The 21,604-nt window shown below is 28.8% G+C and overlaps 1 long non-coding RNA gene across 1 annotated transcript; it reads left to right on the forward strand.

Annotated features, from left to right (window-relative positions):
• Nucleotides 1-766: 766 nt before the first annotated feature.
• LOC126470433 (uncharacterized) lies at nt 767-21,292 on the forward strand. The gene is made up of 2 exons (XR_007586193.1): nt 767-1,529; nt 21,197-21,292. It is a non-coding gene; the product is annotated as an uncharacterized LOC126470433 (long non-coding RNA).
• Nucleotides 21,293-21,604: the final 312 nt, after the last annotated feature.

The raw sequence follows: 21,604 nt of genomic DNA on the forward strand, positions 1-21,604 counted from the left end.
GTTACAATAGATTTTTGTTTACAACGGATTTGATGGTGAAATACTATTAATGAAGGTGGATTTGATAGTAATTTAATTTATTTAATTTAACTGATATTGGCTCTGAGGTGTGTACACATCGCCCGACGCTCTCATTTTTGAATATTCTATTTTATTATTTTAATTTAGCTTCAATTTAGATGAGATAAGTCGTAACATAGTAGATGTACTGGAAAGTGTATCCAGGAAGAGTTTCAAGATATAACTTATTAGTAAAGTGTTTCATTTACACTGAAAATTTTTCTGTGCAAATCAGGATATCTTGATTATTTATCTTATTATATTTATTTTTTGTTTATTTAATTATTTAATAAAAATAATTTTGTCGAATTTTGTCTTAGTAAATTTTGTAGAATTGATTTTTTAGATTATAGTTTATTTGTAATGTAATTGTTTTATGAAATATTATTTTAAATTTTTAAGAGTAGATTTTATTTATTGTACCTTTTGTATCAGGGTTTATCAAAATTTTAGTATATACTTTACTTGTCTCGATTTGGGTTGATTTATAAATAATTTATAGGTAATGTATAATAATTATTATTAAATTATTTATAGATATGAGATGTTAATCGTTTCCCAAGATATCTAGTTTCTTAAGAAATAATTTAATTTTTTGAAGTTAATTGTTTTTATTTAATTTTTTTGGTCTAAATATTAATTTATTTATTCTTTAAGGGATAAGCTTTGAAGGTAATAACCTATAATTTGTTTTATAAAATATAATAGTAAGCTTTAAACCAGCTATCTCTAAGATTACGTTTTAGTTCATTATTTTTAATTTTGATTTTATAATTATTTTAGGTTTTTTATTAAGATTATAAATTTAATTTTAAAATTTTTGTAATAATGATAGAATTAGTATATTTATTTGTATATAATTTTTACCTTGTGATTTTATTATAAGGAACTAGGCAAAATTGATTTCCGCCTGTTTATCAAAAACATGTCCTCTTGAAAATACTTTGAGGTCTGGCCTGCTCACTGAGCAGATTTTTAAAGAGCCGCGGTATTTTGACCGTGCAAAGGTAGCATAATCATTAGTCTCTTAATTAGTGGCTGGAATGAATGGCTTGACGAGAAATCAACTGTCTCTTGATAAATTTTTGAATTTAACTTTTGAGTCAAAAGACTTAAATTTTTCTTTAGGACGAGAAGATCCTATAGAGCTTAACATTTTATTTTTATATAGTTTTTTCTTTGTCTTTCTATATTTAATGACGATGTTTTGTTGGGGTGACATGAAGAATAAATAAACTCTTCATTATTATATCATTTATTTATGTTTGTTGTTTGGATCAATAATTTATCATCATAAGATTAAGTTACTTAGGGATAACAGCGTAATTGTTTTTGAGAACTCATATCGACAAAGCAGATTGCGACCTCGATGTTGGATTAAGAAAAATTTTGGGTGCAGTAGCCCAGTAATTAGGTCTGTTCGACCTTTAAATTCTTACATGATCTGAGTTCAGACCGGCGTGAGCCAGGTCGGTTTCTATCCTAAGATTATTAATTCATATTAGTACGAAAGGACCATATGGTTGAAATATTTTTTATTTTATTGATTAATACTAATTAAATTACTATTTTGACAGATTAATGTGTTGAATTTAGAATTCATTTATGTAGATTTTTTCTACAAATAGTAATGATGCTTTATGATTTATTTATGTTTATTTTGAATTTTCTTTTATTAGTTATTTGTGTTTTAATTAGTGTTGCTTTTTTAACTTTATTAGAGTGTAAGGTTTTAGGTTACATTCAAATTCGAAAGGGTCCAAATAAGGTAGGTTTTGTTGGAATTCCTCAACCCTTTAGTGATGCTATCAAGTTAATTTGTAAGGAGCAGCCAATTCCTATTATATCTAATTATTTACTTTATTACTTTTCTCCTGTTTTTAATTTAATAATTTCCTTGGCTGTTTGAGTGATTTTCCCTTACTTAACTTATATGTGTTCTTTTTCTTATGGATTTTTGTTTTTTTATGTTGTACTAGATTAGGTGTTTATACTGTTATAATTGTTGGTTGGTCTTCTAATTCAAATTATTCTTTACTAGGTTCTCTTCGTTCTGTTGCTCAAACAATTTCATACGAAGTTAGACAGTTTTAATTTTATTATCTTTAATTATTTTAATTGGTAGTTTTAACATGTTTGATTTTATAAATTATCAGCTTTATAGTTGATTTATTATTATTTCTTTTCCTTTAGCTTTAGCTTGTTTTGCTTCTTGTTTAGCTGAGACTAACCGTACTCCTTTTGACTTTGCCGAAGGTGAATCTGAGTTAGTTTCAGGTTTTAATATTGAATATGGTGCAGGTGGTTTTACTTTAATTTTTTTAGCTGAGTGTACTAGAATTGTTTTTATAAGAATGTTATTAGCTTTAATTTTTTTAGGTGGTGACTTTTATTCTTTTATATTTTTTATTACGCTTGCTGTTACGTCCTTTGGTTTTATTTGAGTTCGTGAGACATTACCACGTTTTTGTTATGATAAGTTAATGTACTTAGCTTGAAAAAGTTTTTTGCCATTATCTTTAAATTTTTTTATTTTCTTTGTTGGTTTAAAGATTTTATTTGTTTCGTTTATTTAGTGAAATTTTTAAGAAAAGTTAATAGAAGAGTTAAACTTCTAGTTTTATGTTTTCAAAACATATGCTTTTCCTAAGCTAATTAACTTATTATTCCTTAATTAGTTTATCTCATGCGTTTGCAACATGTACATTAATTAAGAAGTATGTAAAGTAGATAATTGTTAAGATTTGTCCTGTTATAATGTAAGGTTCTTCAACAGGTCGTTTTCCAATTCATGCTAATAAGCATACAACAACTACTATAATTCAGAATAAAATCTGATTGATAGGATAGAATTGAATACCTCGGAATGGTGTTTTATTACAAAATGGTAAAATTATTAAGATTCTAATTGATAAGAATAATGCAATAACACCTCCTAGTTTATTAGGGATTGATCATAGAATTGCGTATTCAAATAAGAAATATCATTCTGGTTGAATATGGACGGGGGTTACTAATGGGTTGGCAGGTACAAAATTATCTGGGTCTCCCAGGAGGTAAAGATTAATCAAGCACAGTATAATTAAAAATGATGTTATTAATACAAATGTAATAGAGTCCTTGAAAGTAAAGTATGGGTGAAATGGGATTTTTTCAATATCTCCATTTAGGCCTAAGGGGTTATTAACCCTGTTTGGTGGAGGAAGAATAAATGAATTGCTGCCATTGCAGCAATAATAAACGGTAGTACAAAATGGAATGTAAAAAATCGATTTAATGTTGCATTATCAACAGCAAACTCTCCTCATACTCATTGAACTAAATCTGATCCTAAATACGGAATTGCTGATAATAAATTAGTAATTACTGTCGCACCTCAGAATGATATTTGACCTCAAGGTAAAACGTATCCTATAAATGCAGTTGCTATAACTAAGAATAGGATTACTGTACCAATTATTCAGGTGTGTATGTATATGTAAGATCCATAGTAAATTCCTTATCCGACATGTAAATATATACAAATATAAAAATAGAAGCTCCATTTGCATGTAAGGTTCGAATAATTCAGCCATTATTTACGTCTCGGCAGATGTGAACTACACTACTAAATGCTATTTCAATATTTGATGTATAATATATAGCTAAATATAGTCCAGTTACAATTTGAATTACCAAACATAACCCTAGTAGGGACCCAAAATTCCATCAAAATGAAATATTTGTTGGTGCAGGTAAATCAACTAAAGAGTTATTAATGATTTTAATTAAAGGATGTCTCAATCGTAAGGGATTATTCATTAGTAAATTATCTTATTTTACGAATAGGCCCCTGGTTAATGTTGATGATTTTAAGAGCTGCTAATAGTGCTAAAAATAAATAAATTATAATTGTTATTGGGATAATGAATGTTGGTCTATTATATAGTTTTTCTAAAGATATTGTTATTTCTTGATAATTGATTGAATTATCAATATTTATAATTTCAGTATTTTTGAAAAAGTCTATAAATATTGTTATACCTAAAATACTTAATGTTGATATGATAAATATTCATATTCTTAAGGTAATAATTATCTTCATTGAGTTAGGCTGAAATATTTCGTTTGATCCAATTCTCGTAATATAAATAAATAGAACTAATATACCACCAAGAAACGTTAAAAATAAAATATATGATAATCAATATCTTTCCATTATTGTTCCTCTTATTAGTCCAACTAGAAAAGTTTGTTGGATAATGAATAGCATTATTGATATTGGGTGTCTTAATTTAATAAAATTAATATCTATTACGTTTGAGAGCGATATAATTATTATTTTGATCATTTCAGGGGTTAGTTTATTAAAAATATCGGTTTTGGGGACCAATGATGGAAAGCTTTTCCACCTCTGAAGTTTTAAAAGTGGGGGCTGGACTTATTTCCGGTTTACAACACTGGCGTTTTTTTTAAACTATTAAAACTAATGTTTATATTCCCTGTCTTTAGTACTTTATTGATTTATTTTGCTGGTGTTTATGTTATTTCTTCTAAACGTAAGCATATATTAATGGTTCTTTTGAGATTAGAATATATTGCTCTTTCTTTATTTATATTGGTTATTGTTTTTCTTATTGAATTAGATTATGATTATTTTTTTCCTCTTATATATTTGGTTTTTTCTGTTTGTGAAGGTGCTTTAGGTCTTTCTATTTTAGTTTCAATTATTCGTTCCCATATGAATGATTTTTTAATTCTTTTGGTTTATCTTTATGTTAAAGTATTTATTTATAACTATTTTTTTGATCCCTCTTTGTTTGGTCAATTATTGTTGATGGATGCTTCATTCTTTAATGTTTTTGTCTAGTTTTGTTTTTATGATTTGTGTTTATTCATATGCAGATTTGAATATGATTAGAATTTATTTTGGTATTGATTATTTTTCTTTTAGTTTGATTCTGCTTAGTTTTTGAATTTGTTCCTTAATAAATACTGCTAGAGGTTCAGTTTATTTAAGTTCTTATCATTCTAATTTTTTTGTCTTATAGTCTTAATTTTAATGATTATGCTTTATTGTTCATTTGCTAGATTGAGTCTTCTTTCTTTTTATATTTTTTTGAGGCTAGATTGGTTCCTACTTTACTTTTGATTTTTGGTTGAGGCTATCAACCTGAACGGTTGCAGGCTGGTGTTTATTTAATTTTTTATACTCTGCTTGCTAGATTGCCTTTATTATTAGTGTTATTTAAGGTTTATGATTTTTCTAATACTTCATATTTTCCTTTATTGGTTGATTTTGGTTCTTATTATTTTATATTTTATGTGTTTATAATTCTTGCTTTTTTAGTTAAGATGCTGATATTTTTGGTTCATTTGTGGCTTCCTAAGGCCCATGTTGAGGCCCCTATTTCAGGTAGAATGATTCTTGCTGGTGTTTTATTAAAGTTAGGTGGTTACGGTATTTTTCGAGTTATGAAGATTATTTCGTATTTGGGTTTAAAGTTTAATTGTTTTTGATTGTCTTTAGGTTTATGTGGTGGGGTTATTGTTAGATTTATTTGTTTTCGTCAGGTTGATTTAAAGTCTTTAATTGCATATACTTCTGTTGCTCATATAAGAATTGTTATTGGAGGATTGATAACTATGAATTGATGAGGTTGTATGGTTTCTCTTTCTTTAATGGTTGGTCATGGTTTGTGTTCTTCTGGTGTATTTTGTTTATCTAATATTATTTATGAGCGTTTAGGTAGACGAAGATTATTAATTAACAAGGGTATAATTAATTTGATACCAAGAATGGCTTTATGGTGATTCCTTTTGAGATCTTCTAATATAGCTGCTCCTCCTTCTTTAAATTTGGTAGGTGAACTTAGATTATTAAATAGAATTATATCTTGATCTTCTTTTAGATTTTTTGCTTTAATTTTTTTGTCTTTTTTTAGAGCTGTTTATACTTTGTATATGTATTCTTATTCTCAGCATGGTAATTATTATTCTGGTGTTTATACTTGTTCTCTTGGTTATTTTCGTGAATATCATCTTTTACTTTTACATTGATTGCCTTTAAATATTCTTTGTTTAAAGGGAGAGTTTTTTTTGTTTAGGTTGCTTAAGTATTTTAATTAAAAATGTTGTTTTGTGGAATCAATTATATGAATTTTTCATCTTAGGCTGTGAATTTGTTTTCTATTTGTTCTTTGAGTTTTTTTCTTTATTTTTTTCTAGAACAGTAACTTTTATTTTGGGTATTTATTATTTAATAATTGATTATAGAGTTTTTGTTGAATGAGAACTTTTTAATTTAAATGGTTCTATGGTTGTTATGACTTTAATTTTGGATTGAATGTCTCTTATTTTTATGTCTTTTGTTACGTATATTTCTTCTTTGGTTATTTATTATAGAGGGGATTATATGTTGGGAGAAAAAAATATAAATCGTTTTATTATTATTGTTTTAATATTTATTCTTTCTATAGGTTTTTTAATTATCAGTCCTAATTTGATTAGAATTTTATTGGGATGGGATGGTTTAGGTTTAGTTTCTTATTGTTTAGTTCTTTATTATCAAAATGTGAAATCTTATAGTGCGGGTTTGTTAACTGCACTTTCTAATCGTATTGGTGATGTTGCTATTTTAATTTCTATTGCTTGAATATTGAATTTTGGTGGTTGAAATTATATTTATTATTATGATTTTATTTCTAATTCTTTTGAAATAAAGCTTATTACTATATTAATTGTTTTAGCAGCTATAACTAAAAGAGCTCAAATTCCCTTTTCTTCTTGACTTCCTGCTGCTATGGCTGCCCCTACTCCTGTTTCTGCTTTGGTTCATTTTTCTACTCTTGTTACTGCTGGGGTTTATTTATTCGTTTCAGACCAATATTAGATACTTATAATTGTGGTTGATTCTTACTTTTAATTGGTTGTATAACTATGTTTATGGCTGGTTTGTGAGCAAATTTTGAATTTGATTTGAAGAAAATTATTGCTCTTTCTACTTTAAGACAACTTGGTTTAACAATAAGAATTTTGGCTATGGGTTATCCAAAACTTGCATTTTTTCATTTATTAGCTCATGCTTTATTTAAGGCTTTATTGTTTATGTGTGCAGGTTCAATAATTCATAATTTAAAGGATTCTCAGGATATTCGTTTTATAGGTTCAATTTTTAATTTTATGCCTTTAAATTCAGTTTGTTTTAATGTCTCTAGTTTGTCTTTGTATGGTATACCATTTTTAGCAGGTTTTTATTCAAAGGATTTAATTCTTGAAATGGTTTGTTTAAGATGAATTAATTGTTTGAATTTTTTTCTTTATTTCTTTTCTACTGGTTTAACTGCTTCTTATTCTTTTCGCCTTTTTTATTATTCAATATCTGGTGATAATTATTTTTATTCTAGATTTTCTTTTGAAGATAAGGGTTATTATATTTCTTTTGGTATAATTGGTTTATTGTTTGTTGCTGTTTTTGGTGGTAGTCTTTGGTCTTGGTTAATTTTTCCTGTTCCTCATGTGATTTATTTAAAGTTTTTAACTGTTACTGTAGTTGTTTTGGGTGCTTATTTGGGTTACCTTATTTCTAATTTTGTTTTTTCTCAAAATTTATTTTCTTTAAGTATACTTTCTTTTGTCAGATTTGCTGGTTCTATGTGGTTTATACCTTTTATTTCGACTAAGTTTATTTGATATTTTCCTTTAAAATTGGGTTATTATTCATCTAAATCATTTGATTATGGTTGAGGTGAACTATTAGGTGGTCGAAGTTTGTATAGACTAATTATTTATTTAATTAGTTATATACAAGGTTGATATGATTCTAATTTTAAGATTAATCTTTTAACTTTTATTTTTTGAATATTTATTTTGGTGGTATTATTTTTCGTTTATTAAAATAGCTTATAATTAGGGCGTGACACTGAAGATGTTAAGGAAGTATTTTTACTTTTAGGTATTTATAAATATACATATATTATTTTTACAGTGAGAATGTAATGTTTTATTTAAACTATATAAATTTTAGAAATGTTCACAGAGTTTAACCGCTAATATAAAAAGTTAGCAGCTTTCATATGGGCTTTACATTTCCTTAAATGGAACTTTATAGTTCAATTATATTATTAACAGTAATACGCCTCTTTTTGGCTTCAATTAATAAGAATAAGGGTATTTTATTTACCAACCTTCCAGGTCGAAACTGACTGCAATACTTCGCTTCTTATTCTATTTAAGGTTGATTGATTATATCAATACTTTTTGAATGCATTCCAAATGTTATGTTTAACTACAACCCTTTATGCTGCTCATTGTAAGGCTCCTTGATTTCATTCATGGTATAGTCCATCTAATAATACTATAATAAAAAATATTGTTGATACTGTTCAGATTATAATGTGTGAAGTTTTAAAAATAATTACAATTGGGGGATTAGTGCGATTTCTACATCAAAAATTAACAAAATTACTGCAATTAAGAAGAATCGAAGTGAGAATGGTATTCGTGCTGATCTGTTTGGGTCAATTCCACACTCAAATGGTGATCTTTTTTCTCAGTCATTAATTAATTTTTTCGATAATGTTGTTGCAAGGATTATAACAATTATTGGAATAATAAATCTAATAAAAATTCTTGTAGATCTAATTAGGATTGTTTTTCTTGATTTATATCAAGCTTTTTGATTGGAAGTCAAATGTACTATTTATACTAGAAAAACAATTACCTACCTCATCAATAAATAGAAATGTATAAGGATAATCATACTACATCTACAAAGTGTCAGTATCATGTATTGTTTTAATATTTATTGTTTCTATGGGTTTTTTAATTATCAGTCCTAATTTGATTAGAATTTTATTGGGATGGGATGGTTTAGGTTTAGTTTCTCGTTGTTTAGTTATTTATTATCAAAATGTGAAATCTTATAGTGTGGGTATGTTAACTGCACATTCTAATCGTATTGGTGATGTTGCTATTTTAATTTCTATTGCTTGAATATTAAATTTTGGTGGTTTAAATTATATTTATTATTATGATTTTATTTTGAATTTTTTTAAAATAAAGCTTATTACTATATTAATTGTTTTAGAAGCTATAACTAAAAGAGCTCAAATTCCCTTTTCTTCTTGACTTCCTGCTGCTATGGCTGCTCCTACTCCTGTTTTTGCTTTGGTTCATTCTTCTACTCTTGTTACTGCTGGGGTTTATTTATTAATTCGTTTCAGACCAATATTAGATACTTATAATTGTGGTTGTTCTTACTTTTAATTGGTTGTATAACTATGTTTATGGCTGGATGGGGAGCAAATTTTGAATTTGATTTGAAGAAAATTATTGCTCTTTCTACTTTAAGACAACTTGGTTTAATAATGAGAATTTTGGCTATGGGTTATCCAAAACTCGCATTTTTTTATTTATTAGCTCATGCTTTATTTAAGGCTTTATTGTTTATGTGTGCAGGTTCAATAATTCATAATTTAAAGGATTCTCAGGATATTCGTTTTATAGGTTCAATTGTTAGTTTTATGCCTTTAACTTCAGTTTGTTTTAATGTTTCTAGTTAGGAATTAAGGTATTCAGATGATTAGCTACACTATATGGAACTAAATTCAAATTCAATCCACCGCTATTATGAGCTTTAGGAGTTATTTTTCTATTCACAATTGGTGGATTAACAGGATTAGTATTAGCAAATTCATCACTTGACATCGTATTACATGATACATATTATGTAGTAGCTCACTTCCATTATGTGTTATCCATAGGAGCAGTATTCGCAATCATAGGAGGTGTTATTCAATGATACCCATTATTTACAGGATTAACTATAAATAATACATGATTAAAAATCCAATTTACAATTATATTTATTGGAGTAAACTTAACATTCTTCCCTCAACACTTCCTAGGACTAGCAGGAATACCACGACGATATTCAGACTATCCAGATGCATATACAACATGAAATGTAGTGTCAAGAATTAAGTCTACAATTTCTATTGTAAGAATCATTATATTCATTGTAATTATTTGAGAAAGAATGGTTACAAACCGGGCAACCATATTTAGAGCTAATATAAGAAGATCAACAGAATGACTACAAAATAATCCACCTGCAGAACACAGTAACTCGGAACTACCATTAATTTCTAGATTCTAATATGGCAGATTAGTGCAGTAGATTTAAGCTCTACAAATAAAGGTTTGACCTTTTATAAGAAGAATTCATTGATGGCAACATGATCAAATTTATCCCTTCAAGATGGAGCTTCACCATTAATGGAGCAACTATCATTCTTCCATGATCATTCTATGGTCGTATTATTATTAATTACAGTAATTGTAGGTTATGCCCTAAGTTACATATTATTCATTACCTATACAAACCGAAACATATTTCACGGACATTTAATTAAAACAATCTGAACAGCACTAACAGCAATTACACTAATTTTTATAAGTATTCTTATTGATGTTCCTACTATTCCTGCTCATGCTCCAAATAAGAAGTATAAAGTACCAATATCCTTACGGTTTGTTGCGAATAATCATTTTTGCGGTAAGATGGCTGGATTTAAGGTGGTATACTGTAAATCTACTTATGAAATGTTTCTCTCTTACCATGGTTTAGGCCTTATATTCAATTATGGTTCTAGACTGCAATTCTAGAGGTGTAAAATTTTACTAAGGCCTAAAAGATTATTCTTTTAATTATAACTTTGAAGGTTATTACTTTGGTTAACTTAAGTCCTTAGTATAATGAGATTAAGGTTGATGTTGAGATTAATCCTATTGTTGAAATTAATACTGATATAGGAAGAATAATTCTTGATTTTTGAGACTTTATTTTTATAGATCATGAATTTTCTGTGTATGACATAATTAGGGCTGAGAATCTAATACGTATATAATAATAAAGCGTAATTGTAGTTAATACAACCATAATTGTCATAATAGTTGTTATGTTATTTTCTATCAATGATTGTATTACAATTCATTTTGGTAGAAATCCAAGGAATGGTGGTAAACCACCTAGGGATAAAAGAGATAAAAATGTTATGAATTTAATTTCAGTTTTTATATTTCTGGCTGAATGAATTTGGTTTATAAAAAAAAGATTTATTTGTTTAAATAATAAGACCATAATTAATCTTAATAGTGAGTAAATAATAAAGTATAGTTCTCAAATGTTTTCTCTAACTGTTAGGGATCTGATTATTCACCCTAAATGTCTGATTGAGGAATATGCTAGAAGTTGTCGTAGAGATGTTTGATTTAAACCACCTATTGCCCAAATAATAATTCTTAGAATGATAATTGTTCAAATGAAACTTCTCAGTTGAATACAATAAGATAATACCATTATTGTGGCAATTTTTTGTCATGTTATTAGTGTTAAACAGTTATTTCATCTTGAAGCTCCATATTGAAGGGATAAATTTGATCATGTGTCCATTATTGAATTTTTCTAATAAAAGGTCAAACCTTTATTTGTAGAGCTTAAATCTACTGCACTAATCTGCCATATTAGAATCTAGAAATTAATGGTAGTTCTGAGTAACTGTGTTCTGCGGGTGGAATATTTTGTAGCCATTCTGATGATCTTCTTATATTAGCTCTAAATATGATTGCGCAGTTTGTAACCATTCTTTCTCATATAATTACAATGAATATAATGGTTCCTACAATAGAAATTGTAGACCCAATTCTTGATACTACATTTCATGATGTAAATGCATCTTGATAGTCTGAATATCGTCGTGGTGTTCCTGCTAGTCCTAGGAAGTGTTGAGGGAAGAATGTTAAGTTTACTCCAATAAATATAATTGTAAATTGGATTTTTAATCATGTATTATTTATAGTTAATCCTGTAAATAATGGGTATCATTGAATAACACCTCCTATGATTGCGAATACTGCTCCTATGGATAACACATAATGGAAGTGAGCTACTACATAATGTGTGTCATGTAATACGATGTCAAGTGATGAATTTGCTAATACTAATCCTGTTAATCCACCAATTGTGAATAGAAAAATAAATCCTAAAGCTCATAATAGCGGTGGATTGAATTTGAATTTTGTTCCATATAGTGTAGCTAATCATCTGAATACCTTAATTCCTGTAGGTACGGCAATAATTATTGTTGCTGTTGTAAAGTATGCTCGTGTGTCAACATTTATTCCTACTGTGAATATGTGATGTGCTCATACAATAAATCCTATTAGGCCAATTGATAATATAGCATAAATTATACCTAATGTTCCAAATGATTCAATTTTTCCTCTTTCTTTACATACAATGTGAGAAATAATTCCAAATCCTGGCACAATTAAAATGTAAACTTCTTGGTGTCCAAAGAATCAGAATAGGTGTTGATATAGAATTGGGTCACCCCCTCCTGCAGGGTCAAAGAATGATGTATATAATTTTCGATCTGTTAATAGTATAGTAATAGCCCCTGCTAATACTGGAAGCGATAAAAGGAGGAGAAGGGCTGTAATAGCTACAGATCAGACAAATAAAGGTGTTTGATCTAGAGTTATACTCTCTGATCGTATATTAATTGCTGTTGTAATGAAGTTTACTGCACCAAGAATAGATGATACACCTGCTAAGTGAACTGAAAAAATAGCTAGGTCTACAGATGCCCCCCCATCTGCGATAGCTCCTGCAAGAGGAGGGTAAACTGTTCATCCTATACCAGCACCGTTATCTACTATAGAAGATGTAAGAAGAAGGGTTAGTGAAGGCGGTAGTAATCAAAAACTTATATTATTTATTCGTGGGAACGCTATATCTGGTGCACCAATTATTAATGGTACGAGTCAATTACCAAATCCACCAATTATAATAGGTATTACTATAAAAATATTGTTACAAATGCGTGGGCTGTAATAATGACATTATAAATTTGGTCATCTCCAATTAGAGATCCTTGTTGACCAAGTTCAGCACGAATAAGTATTCTTATTGATATTCCTACTGTTCCTGCTCATGCTCCAAATAAGAAGTATAAAGTACCAATATCCTTATGGTTTGTTGAGAATAATCATTTTTGTGGTAAGATGGCTGAATTTAAGGTGGTAGACTGTAAATCTACTTATGAGATGTTTCTCTCTTACCATGCTTTAGGCTTTATATTCAATTATGATTCTAGACTGCAATTCTAAAGGTGTAAAATTTTACTAAGGCCTAAAAAATTATTCTTTTAATTATAACTTTGAAGGTTATTAGTCTGATTAACTTAAGTCCTTAGTATAATGAGATTAAGGTTGATGTTGAGATTAATCCTATTGTTGAAATTATTACTGTTTTAGGAAGAACAATTCTTGATTTTTGAGACTTTATTTTTATAGATCATGAATTTTCTGTGTATGACATAATTAGGGCTGAGAATCTAATACGTTTATAATAATAAAGCGTAATTGTTGTTAATACAACCATAATTGTCATAATAGTTGTTATGTTATTTTATATCAATGATTGTATTACAATTCATTTTGGTAGAAATCCAAGGAATGGTGGTAAACCACCTAGGGATAAAAGAGATAAAAATATTATGAATTTAATTTCAGTTTTTATATTTCTGGCTGAATAAATTTGCTTTATAAAAAAAAGATTTATTTGCTTAAATAATAAGACCATAATTAATCTGAATAGTGAGTAAATAATAAAGTATAGTTCTCAAATGTTTTCTCTAACTGTTAGGGATCTGATTATTCACCCTAAATGTCTAATTGAGGAATATGCTAGAAGTTGTCGTAGAGATGTTTGATTTAAACCACCTATTGCCCAAATAATAATTCTTAGAATGATAATTGTTCAAATGAAACTTCTTAGTTGAATACAATAAGATAATACCAATATTGGGGCAACTTTTTGCCATGTTATTAGTGTTAAACAGTTATTTCATCTTGAAGCTCCTATTACTTCTGGAAATCAGAAATGAAAGGGTGCCGCCCCAATCTTTAATAATAATCTAGATCTAATTATTATTGATGGAATAAATTCTGTATCTCATCCTATTGGATACTTTATTTGAATCAGCAAAATTGAAAATAATAGTATTGTCGATGCTATTGCTTGGACAATAAAATATTTAATTGATGATTCATTTATTATTATATTTTTATTTCTTGTTAGCAGCGGAATAAATGAAAGTAAGTTGATCTCAAGTCCTATTCGAACCCCAAATCTGGAGTTTGATGAAATGGACAGGATCGTTCCTATCATTATTGTTGATAGGAAGAGATGTTTTGTAGAGTTGTTGGTCATTAAAAAGGAGAGGATTGATACCTCTATAAATGGGGTATGAACACATTAGCTTGTTTTAGTTTACCTTTTTACATTAAGGTGTATGATGCACTTTAGTTTTTGATACTACGTAGTTTAATTCTGTCTTATTTACTTGAGGTAGTTTAATTCTATCTTATTTACTTGATTTATCCTATCAAGGTAACCCTTTAGTCAGGCACTTCATTTATGTTTAATATGTAAATTAAAAATTTTTTTTAAAAATTTTTTTATGTATTATTTTGGTTATTTCTAATTAATTAATCTCGGTTAGGATAATTTGAGTATATATTATATATAATAAATAATTTATATTAATATATTATATTTAACTAAATTTAAATACCTATAATGTTATTTTATTAGTTATTAAATTATTATTTTAATACATTTATTTACCTAGGATTATAGCTACTTATGTTTTTAGCTTAAAATAGGTTATTATATTATAAATTATATAACAATATGTAAATTAATATTAAATATTATTATGATTGGATATAATAAATATAATCAATATTATTAAATATAAAATTTAATATAATATAAATAAATATATTAATTATAATAATATAATTTAATATATTTTCTATAATTAGATTATTTAACTAATTAATATTTAAGTTGTAAGTAGGCTGTTTATGTTTTCTCTATGTAAGTAGGCTGTTTGGTTTTTTTATTGGTAATGTCACCTCTGTATGAAAATCACTGGCTGTGCTGTGTGCAGTCTGTGGCTGCTTTGCATTGTTGTAATACTCGCCATTGTAGTGTTGGGCAGTGGCAGCTGGATGTGAACAGCGCGTAGTGTTGTGCAGTTGGAGGTGAGCCGCCAGCAGTGTTGGATGTGGGGAGAGAGATGGCGGAGTTTTGAAATTTGTCATGAACTGCTATATTTATATATGCTGATATCAAGGTAAATACATTGTTTGTTCTCTATTAATATCTTTCATTTTCTAACTATCCCTATCAGTAGTTAGTGCCTTCCATAGTTTGAATCTTTTATTTAGCTAGCGGTAGTGGCGCTCGCTGTATTGCAGTAGCTTGTGCAGCGAAGATTTTTGTGAGGTAAGTGATTTGTGAAAGGTATAGTTCAATGTTAGTCAGGGCCATTCTTTTGTAGGGAATTTTGAAAGTCAGATTGCCTTGCGCTAACAAAATATTGTGTGTCAGTTTAAGCACAGTCATGTATAATTGTTCAAAGGGGACGTATATGACGAATCAGAAGTATGTTGGAAACCAAGAATCGTACTTTAAGAGTTATGAAATGTGCGTAAATGCGTGACTGTATCACAATGCTGACGAATATTTTATTTGGACACTTATATTTATAGGATTTTCTTTCTACAGATTTGCAACGCTAATTCTTGACCTGTGAAATATTTTTATGTGAGACTGTCACTGTAGCGGAAACTGCTGTCGTAAATATTTCCGTAAGAAAGTTAAGTGACCACCTGCACGTAATGCGTCGTAGGCACCCACCTGGGCGACAGCCGCCCGAAAAAAAGCACAGGTAGAAAAAAAAAGGGGAGGCCATTATCCTCGCTATTGACGTTCCTTTGTAGAAAGCATCGCAAAAACGACACTGTCGAACTTGAAAACATATGATTACACTGTGGAGCTCTTAATTTATGATATTTACTGAAATGCTTATGAATTGATGGGAAATATTCTTACATCTGCAAACCTGATAATGACAAGTGTCTTTCTATGAGAGTTGAGAGCTACTGACTTACGAAATGCCACATAGCTATTGTATGATGTTTTTATGCTTTGGTTTGCGTAATTGCTTATTTCATTTGACATCTGTTTTCCAGCTGTGTTGCAGCATTGGTTTCATAAAATAAAATTAAATGCATTTTCTAATGTGAATACTTTCTGTCAACACATCTATTAAATAGTAATTTTGTGATCCACATTCTTCAAAAAAGGAGCACTTGGAAAAGAAAGAACAATAAGAAGGGACTAGTAACAGTAACTGCATACATAATATTCTTTTTAGTACATGGTAATATTTCTTTTACAATAAGTTGTTGTGGTGCACCACTTTAATTACTTAGACATTAAGATGTGATTATACATTTCCCTTATCTGCATTGTTATCTTTAGTGTACTATTTTTTCTGCTTGAGCTATGTCATGTTTAGATATAAGCTGCTGTTTGCCAGGCATAGTGCTACTGAACTTTAATTTGTGTTACTCTGCTAAGCCAGATTTATTTTTTGTTTGCTGCACATTGCCTCATATTAGTTGTAATGTTGAATTGCTTGGTAATTTAGATTTACTGTAGCTTGCTTTGCGATTTTCCATTTTTTTTCATTGCTGTTTATATTAATTGTTTTATGTGCTGCTGCATTGCCTCGTCCCTTAGTTTAGCATCTGAGCTCAGTAGATTTAAGTTAGCTTAAGAGGGGGTAGACTATATAAGAAACTGACTATGGAGAATAGGTAAAGAATGCATTGCGAAGTTATATGAAAAAGATTTGGGCTCAAATGAGTATTGTACAATCAGGAATAATTATTTTGAAAGAAATATGAACAGAATACTGAAAGCAGGTTTAGATATGACTTTTTGGGAATAATGATGAACAAAGGGAGATCTCCATGCAAAATACTGCAGTAAAACAGCCCTGTCCTTTCCCTTTTGTGTTATCCCACTATATGTTTGTGTACCCTTGTGTATTTGTTTTCTTCCTGTCTCTGTGTACTGTTTCATAGAACTTTTTTCTCTTCTAATACTAAGTTACATTCACTATGATGAGGAATACTGTTATCCTTAAATACAATTGGCATTAATAATGTGTTATTTACTTTGTAAAGATGTTTTGACATTATTTATTCTGTTTTGTGTTAATGCTCATGTGTGAAGTTGATGTTTCGAAAGTTATTCTGAACTTTTATGTATGTACTCATGTCATAATTCCTGTAACACTGACGTATATGTCTATTTCTATTCTTTTGTAATGCCTGTTTTACTACAAATGTTATCTGTATTGTTATGTTTTTAACGATGTATTTATACCTTTGTAATTATATTTTCGTGTTATAATATTGTAATTGACACCAGTTAATCAAATTAAGTAACTTTTAAGTTCCATTTCACTGCACACGTTTCTGTTGGTCATAGTATATGGACAATATGTAAGAAGTAGGGACTGTTAGTGTTTGCACGTGTGTTGATAATTCAGCAAGGGACTGGATAACAGCATTGCTCGTTCTAAGGACAATTCCAAAAAACTTTGTGAGTGCACAAGTGGTGGTTATGGACTTGCTATATTAACTGCAAGACTCTTCACTGGTGATTGTGCACCTGCACAATCACAACAGATGGCTGCTGGTCATCTCTGCCAGGACTACAGTGGGCCTGTCGACACTTTATACAAGGACTGCAGTGGGTCTGAACCTCTGGTGGCCCACCAATACCATACTCTCTACCAGGACTACAGTGGGTCTTCTCTGTGATGACCTACCTACCAATCTTCTTCAAACCGTCGAATGACTCAGCTGTGGGTTTGCTCTGTTGTGGCCCATTACCTGTCAGCATGTCAAGAGTCAGCACTGTCTTTCAGTTGGGAGGACAAGAGTACTTCTTCAAGACTGCATGGAAATCCACTACTTCCGTGTGCATTTTCTTCTACTGCTCAGACTTTGAGAAAACCACTACTATTTTACTGTGATGAATGATCAGGACTCTCTTTATGGACTGTGAGAAAATTTTAGCTTTTGACCAACATTGTATCAATAAGTGTGTGCATTTGATATCTTTGTTATTGTAATTATGAAAAATTTTATCAAATCATTATTGGCCACTGCCCAAACCAATTTGTAAAATTTTTTGTGGGGAGCATGGGGGCTATGTAAGTAGGCTGTTTATGTTTTCTCTATGTAAGTAGGCTGTTAAGGTTTTTTTATTGGTAACGCCACCTCTGTATGAAAATCACTGGCTGTGCTGTGTGCAGTCTATGGCTGCTTTGCATTGTTGTAATACTCGCCATTGTAGTGTTGGGCAGCGGCAGCTGGATGTGAACAGCGCGTAGCATTGCGCAGTTGGAGGTGAGCCGCCAGCAGTGGTGGATGTGGGGAGAGAGATGGCGGAGTTTTGAAATTTGTCATGAACTGCTATATTTATATATGATGATATTAAGGTAAATACATTGTTTGTTCTCTATTAATATCTTTCATTTGCTAACCATCCCTATCAGTAGTTAGTGCCTTCCATAGTTTGAATCTTTTATTTAGCTGGTAGTAGTGGCGCTCGCTGTATTGCAGTAGCTTGAGCAGCGAAGATTTTTGTGAGGTAAGTGATTTGTGAAAGGTATAGTTTAATGTTAGTCAGGGTCATTCTTTTGTAGGGAATTTTGAAAGTCAGATTGCGTTGCGCTAACAAAATATTGTGTGTCAGTTTATGCACAGTCATGTATAATTGTTCAAAGGGGACGTTTCATAAAGTTAACTTAATATAAAGTTAATTTTATATTAATAGCATATTACATTAATTTACATAATTATATTAAATATATTTATTATATTATTTAATCTTTCTTTATTATTAGTGAAAAGAAAGATCAAATAAGAAAGAATATAATACATTTATTGGTATACATGTTCCATATTAATCTTTATTTATATATAATAGAGAAGTTGTTGTGGTCATTCGAGGGTGCGTTTCTTTTTTTGGCAGTTTTTGTGTTTTTTTCTCTTTTTTTTCTTTAACTATTTGAATCTTTTATTTTTTCTTACATTTATAAATTTTTATATTTCTTATTTTGTTTCCAAAAGTTTTATTCTTGCTTATTTATTCACTTTTTCTTTGTATTATATGTAAGTTTTGTTAAACTAAATGTTCTATTTTGCAGTAATTTGATTTAATTATCAAGTGATTTTGGAGTCAGCAATTGATTTAGTATCGGCATAAATCGTGACAGCAGCCGCGGTTATATGATTGATACAAGTGAATATTATTGGTTAAAACAGTTGTTTATATTTTTAGGGTTAAAATATAAATTTGTAAGGTGAAATGTTAAAATTTATTTATAGCTCTTTTTATGAATCTGTGAAATTTGAATAATAAACTAGGATGGAATACCCTATTTTTTAAATGTTAATTATATTTACCAGGGTACTATTAGTTAAGGTCTTTAAACACAAAGAATTTGGCGGTATCTCATTCCATTCAGTGGAACCTACCCCGTGATTGATAATACACGATTTACTCTACTTAATTTATTTGTTTCTATATCTCCATTATCAGAGAATCTTTTTAGAGTTATAATTCTCAAGATTTATAATTATAAAATATTTCAGGTCAAGGTGCAGCTTATAGTTAAGAGGAGGTGGGTTACAATAGATTTTTGTTTATAACGGATTTGATGGTGAAATACTATTAATGAAGGTGGATTTGATAGTTATTTAATTTATTTAATTTAACTGATATTGGCTCTGAGGTGTGTACACATCGCCCCTCGCTCTCATTATTGATTATTCTATTTTATTATTTTAATTTAGCTTCAATTTAGATGAGATAAGTCGTAACATAGTAGATGTACTGGAAAGTGTATCTAGGAAGAGTTTCAAGATATAACTTATTAGTAAAGTGTTTCATTTACACTGAAAATTTTTGTGTGCAAATCAGGATATCTTGATTATTTATTTTATTATATTTATTTTTTGTTTATTTAATTATTTAATAAAAATAATTTTGTCAAATTTTTTCTTAGTATATTTTGTAGAATTGATTTTTTAAATTATAGTTTATTGGTAATGTAATTGTTTTATGAAATATTATTTTAAATTTTTAAAAGTAGATTTTATTTATTGTACCTTTTGTATCAGGGTTTATCAAAATTTTACTATTTACTTTACTTGTCCCGATTTGGGTTGATTTATAAATAATTTATAGTTAATGTGTCATTATTATTATTAAATTATTTATAGAAATGAGATGTTAATCGTTTAACAAGATATCTAGTTTCTTAAGAAAAAATTTAATTTTTTGAAGTTAATTGTTTTTATTTAATTTTTTAGGTATAAATATTAACTTATTTATTCTTTAAGGGATAAGCTTTGAAGGTAATAACCTATAATTTGTTTTATAAAATATAATAGTAAGCTTTAAACCAGCTATCTCTAAGATTACGTTTTAGTTCATTATTTTAATTTTGATTTTATAATTATTTAGGTTTTTTATTAAGATTATAAATTTAATTTTAAAATTTTTGTAATAATGATAGAATTAGTATATTTATTTGTATATAATTTTTACCTTGTGATTTTATTATAAGGAACTAGGCAAAATTGATTTCCGCCTGTTTATCAAAAACATGTCCTCTTGAAAATACTTTGAGGTCTGGCCTGCTCACTGAGCAGATATTTAAAGAGCCGCGGTATTTTGACCGTGCAAAGGTAGCATAATCATTAGTCTCTTAATTAGTGGCTGGAATGAATGGCTTGACGAGAAATCAACTGTCTCTTAATAAATTTTTGAATTTAACTTTTGAGTCAAAAGGCTTAAATTTTTCTTTAGGACAAGAAGACCCTATAGAGCTTAACATCTTATTTTTATATAGTTTTTTGTTTGTCTTTCTATATTTAATGATGATGTTTTGTTGGGGTGACATGAAGAATAGATAAACTCTTCATTATTATATCATTTATTTATGTTTGTTGTTTTGATCCATAATTTATGATATTAAGATTAAGTTAGCTTAGGGATAACAACATAATTGTTTTTGAGAGCTCATATCGACAAAGCAGATTGCGTCCTCGATGCTGGATTAAGAAAAATTTTGGGTGCAGTAGCCCAGTAAATAGGTCTGTTCGACCTTTAAATTCTTACATGATCTGAGTTCAGACCGGCGTGATCCAGGTCGGTTTCTATCCTAAGATTATTAATTCATATTAGTACAAAAGGACCATATGGTTGAAATATTTTTTATTTTATTGATTAATACTAATTAAATTACTATTTTGACAGATTAATGTGTTGAATTTAGAATTCATTTATGTAGATTTTTTCTACAAATAGTATTGATACTTGATGATTTATTTATGTTTATTTTGAATTTTCTTTTATCAGTTATTTGTATTTTAATTAGTGTTGCTTTTTTAACTTTATTAGAGCATAAGGTTTTAGGTTACATTCAAATTCTAAAGGTCCAAATAAGGTAGGTTTTGTTGGAATTCCTCAACCCTTTAGTGATACTATCAAGTTAATTTGTAAGGAGCAGCCAATTCCTATTATGTCTAATTATTTACTTTATTATTTTTCTCCTGT

The sequence above is a fragment of the Schistocerca serialis genome, chromosome 3 (assembly GCF_023864345.2).
Source record: "Schistocerca serialis cubense isolate TAMUIC-IGC-003099 chromosome 3, iqSchSeri2.2, whole genome shotgun sequence".
In the NCBI taxonomy this organism is placed as follows: Eukaryota; Metazoa; Arthropoda; class Insecta; order Orthoptera; family Acrididae; genus Schistocerca; species Schistocerca serialis.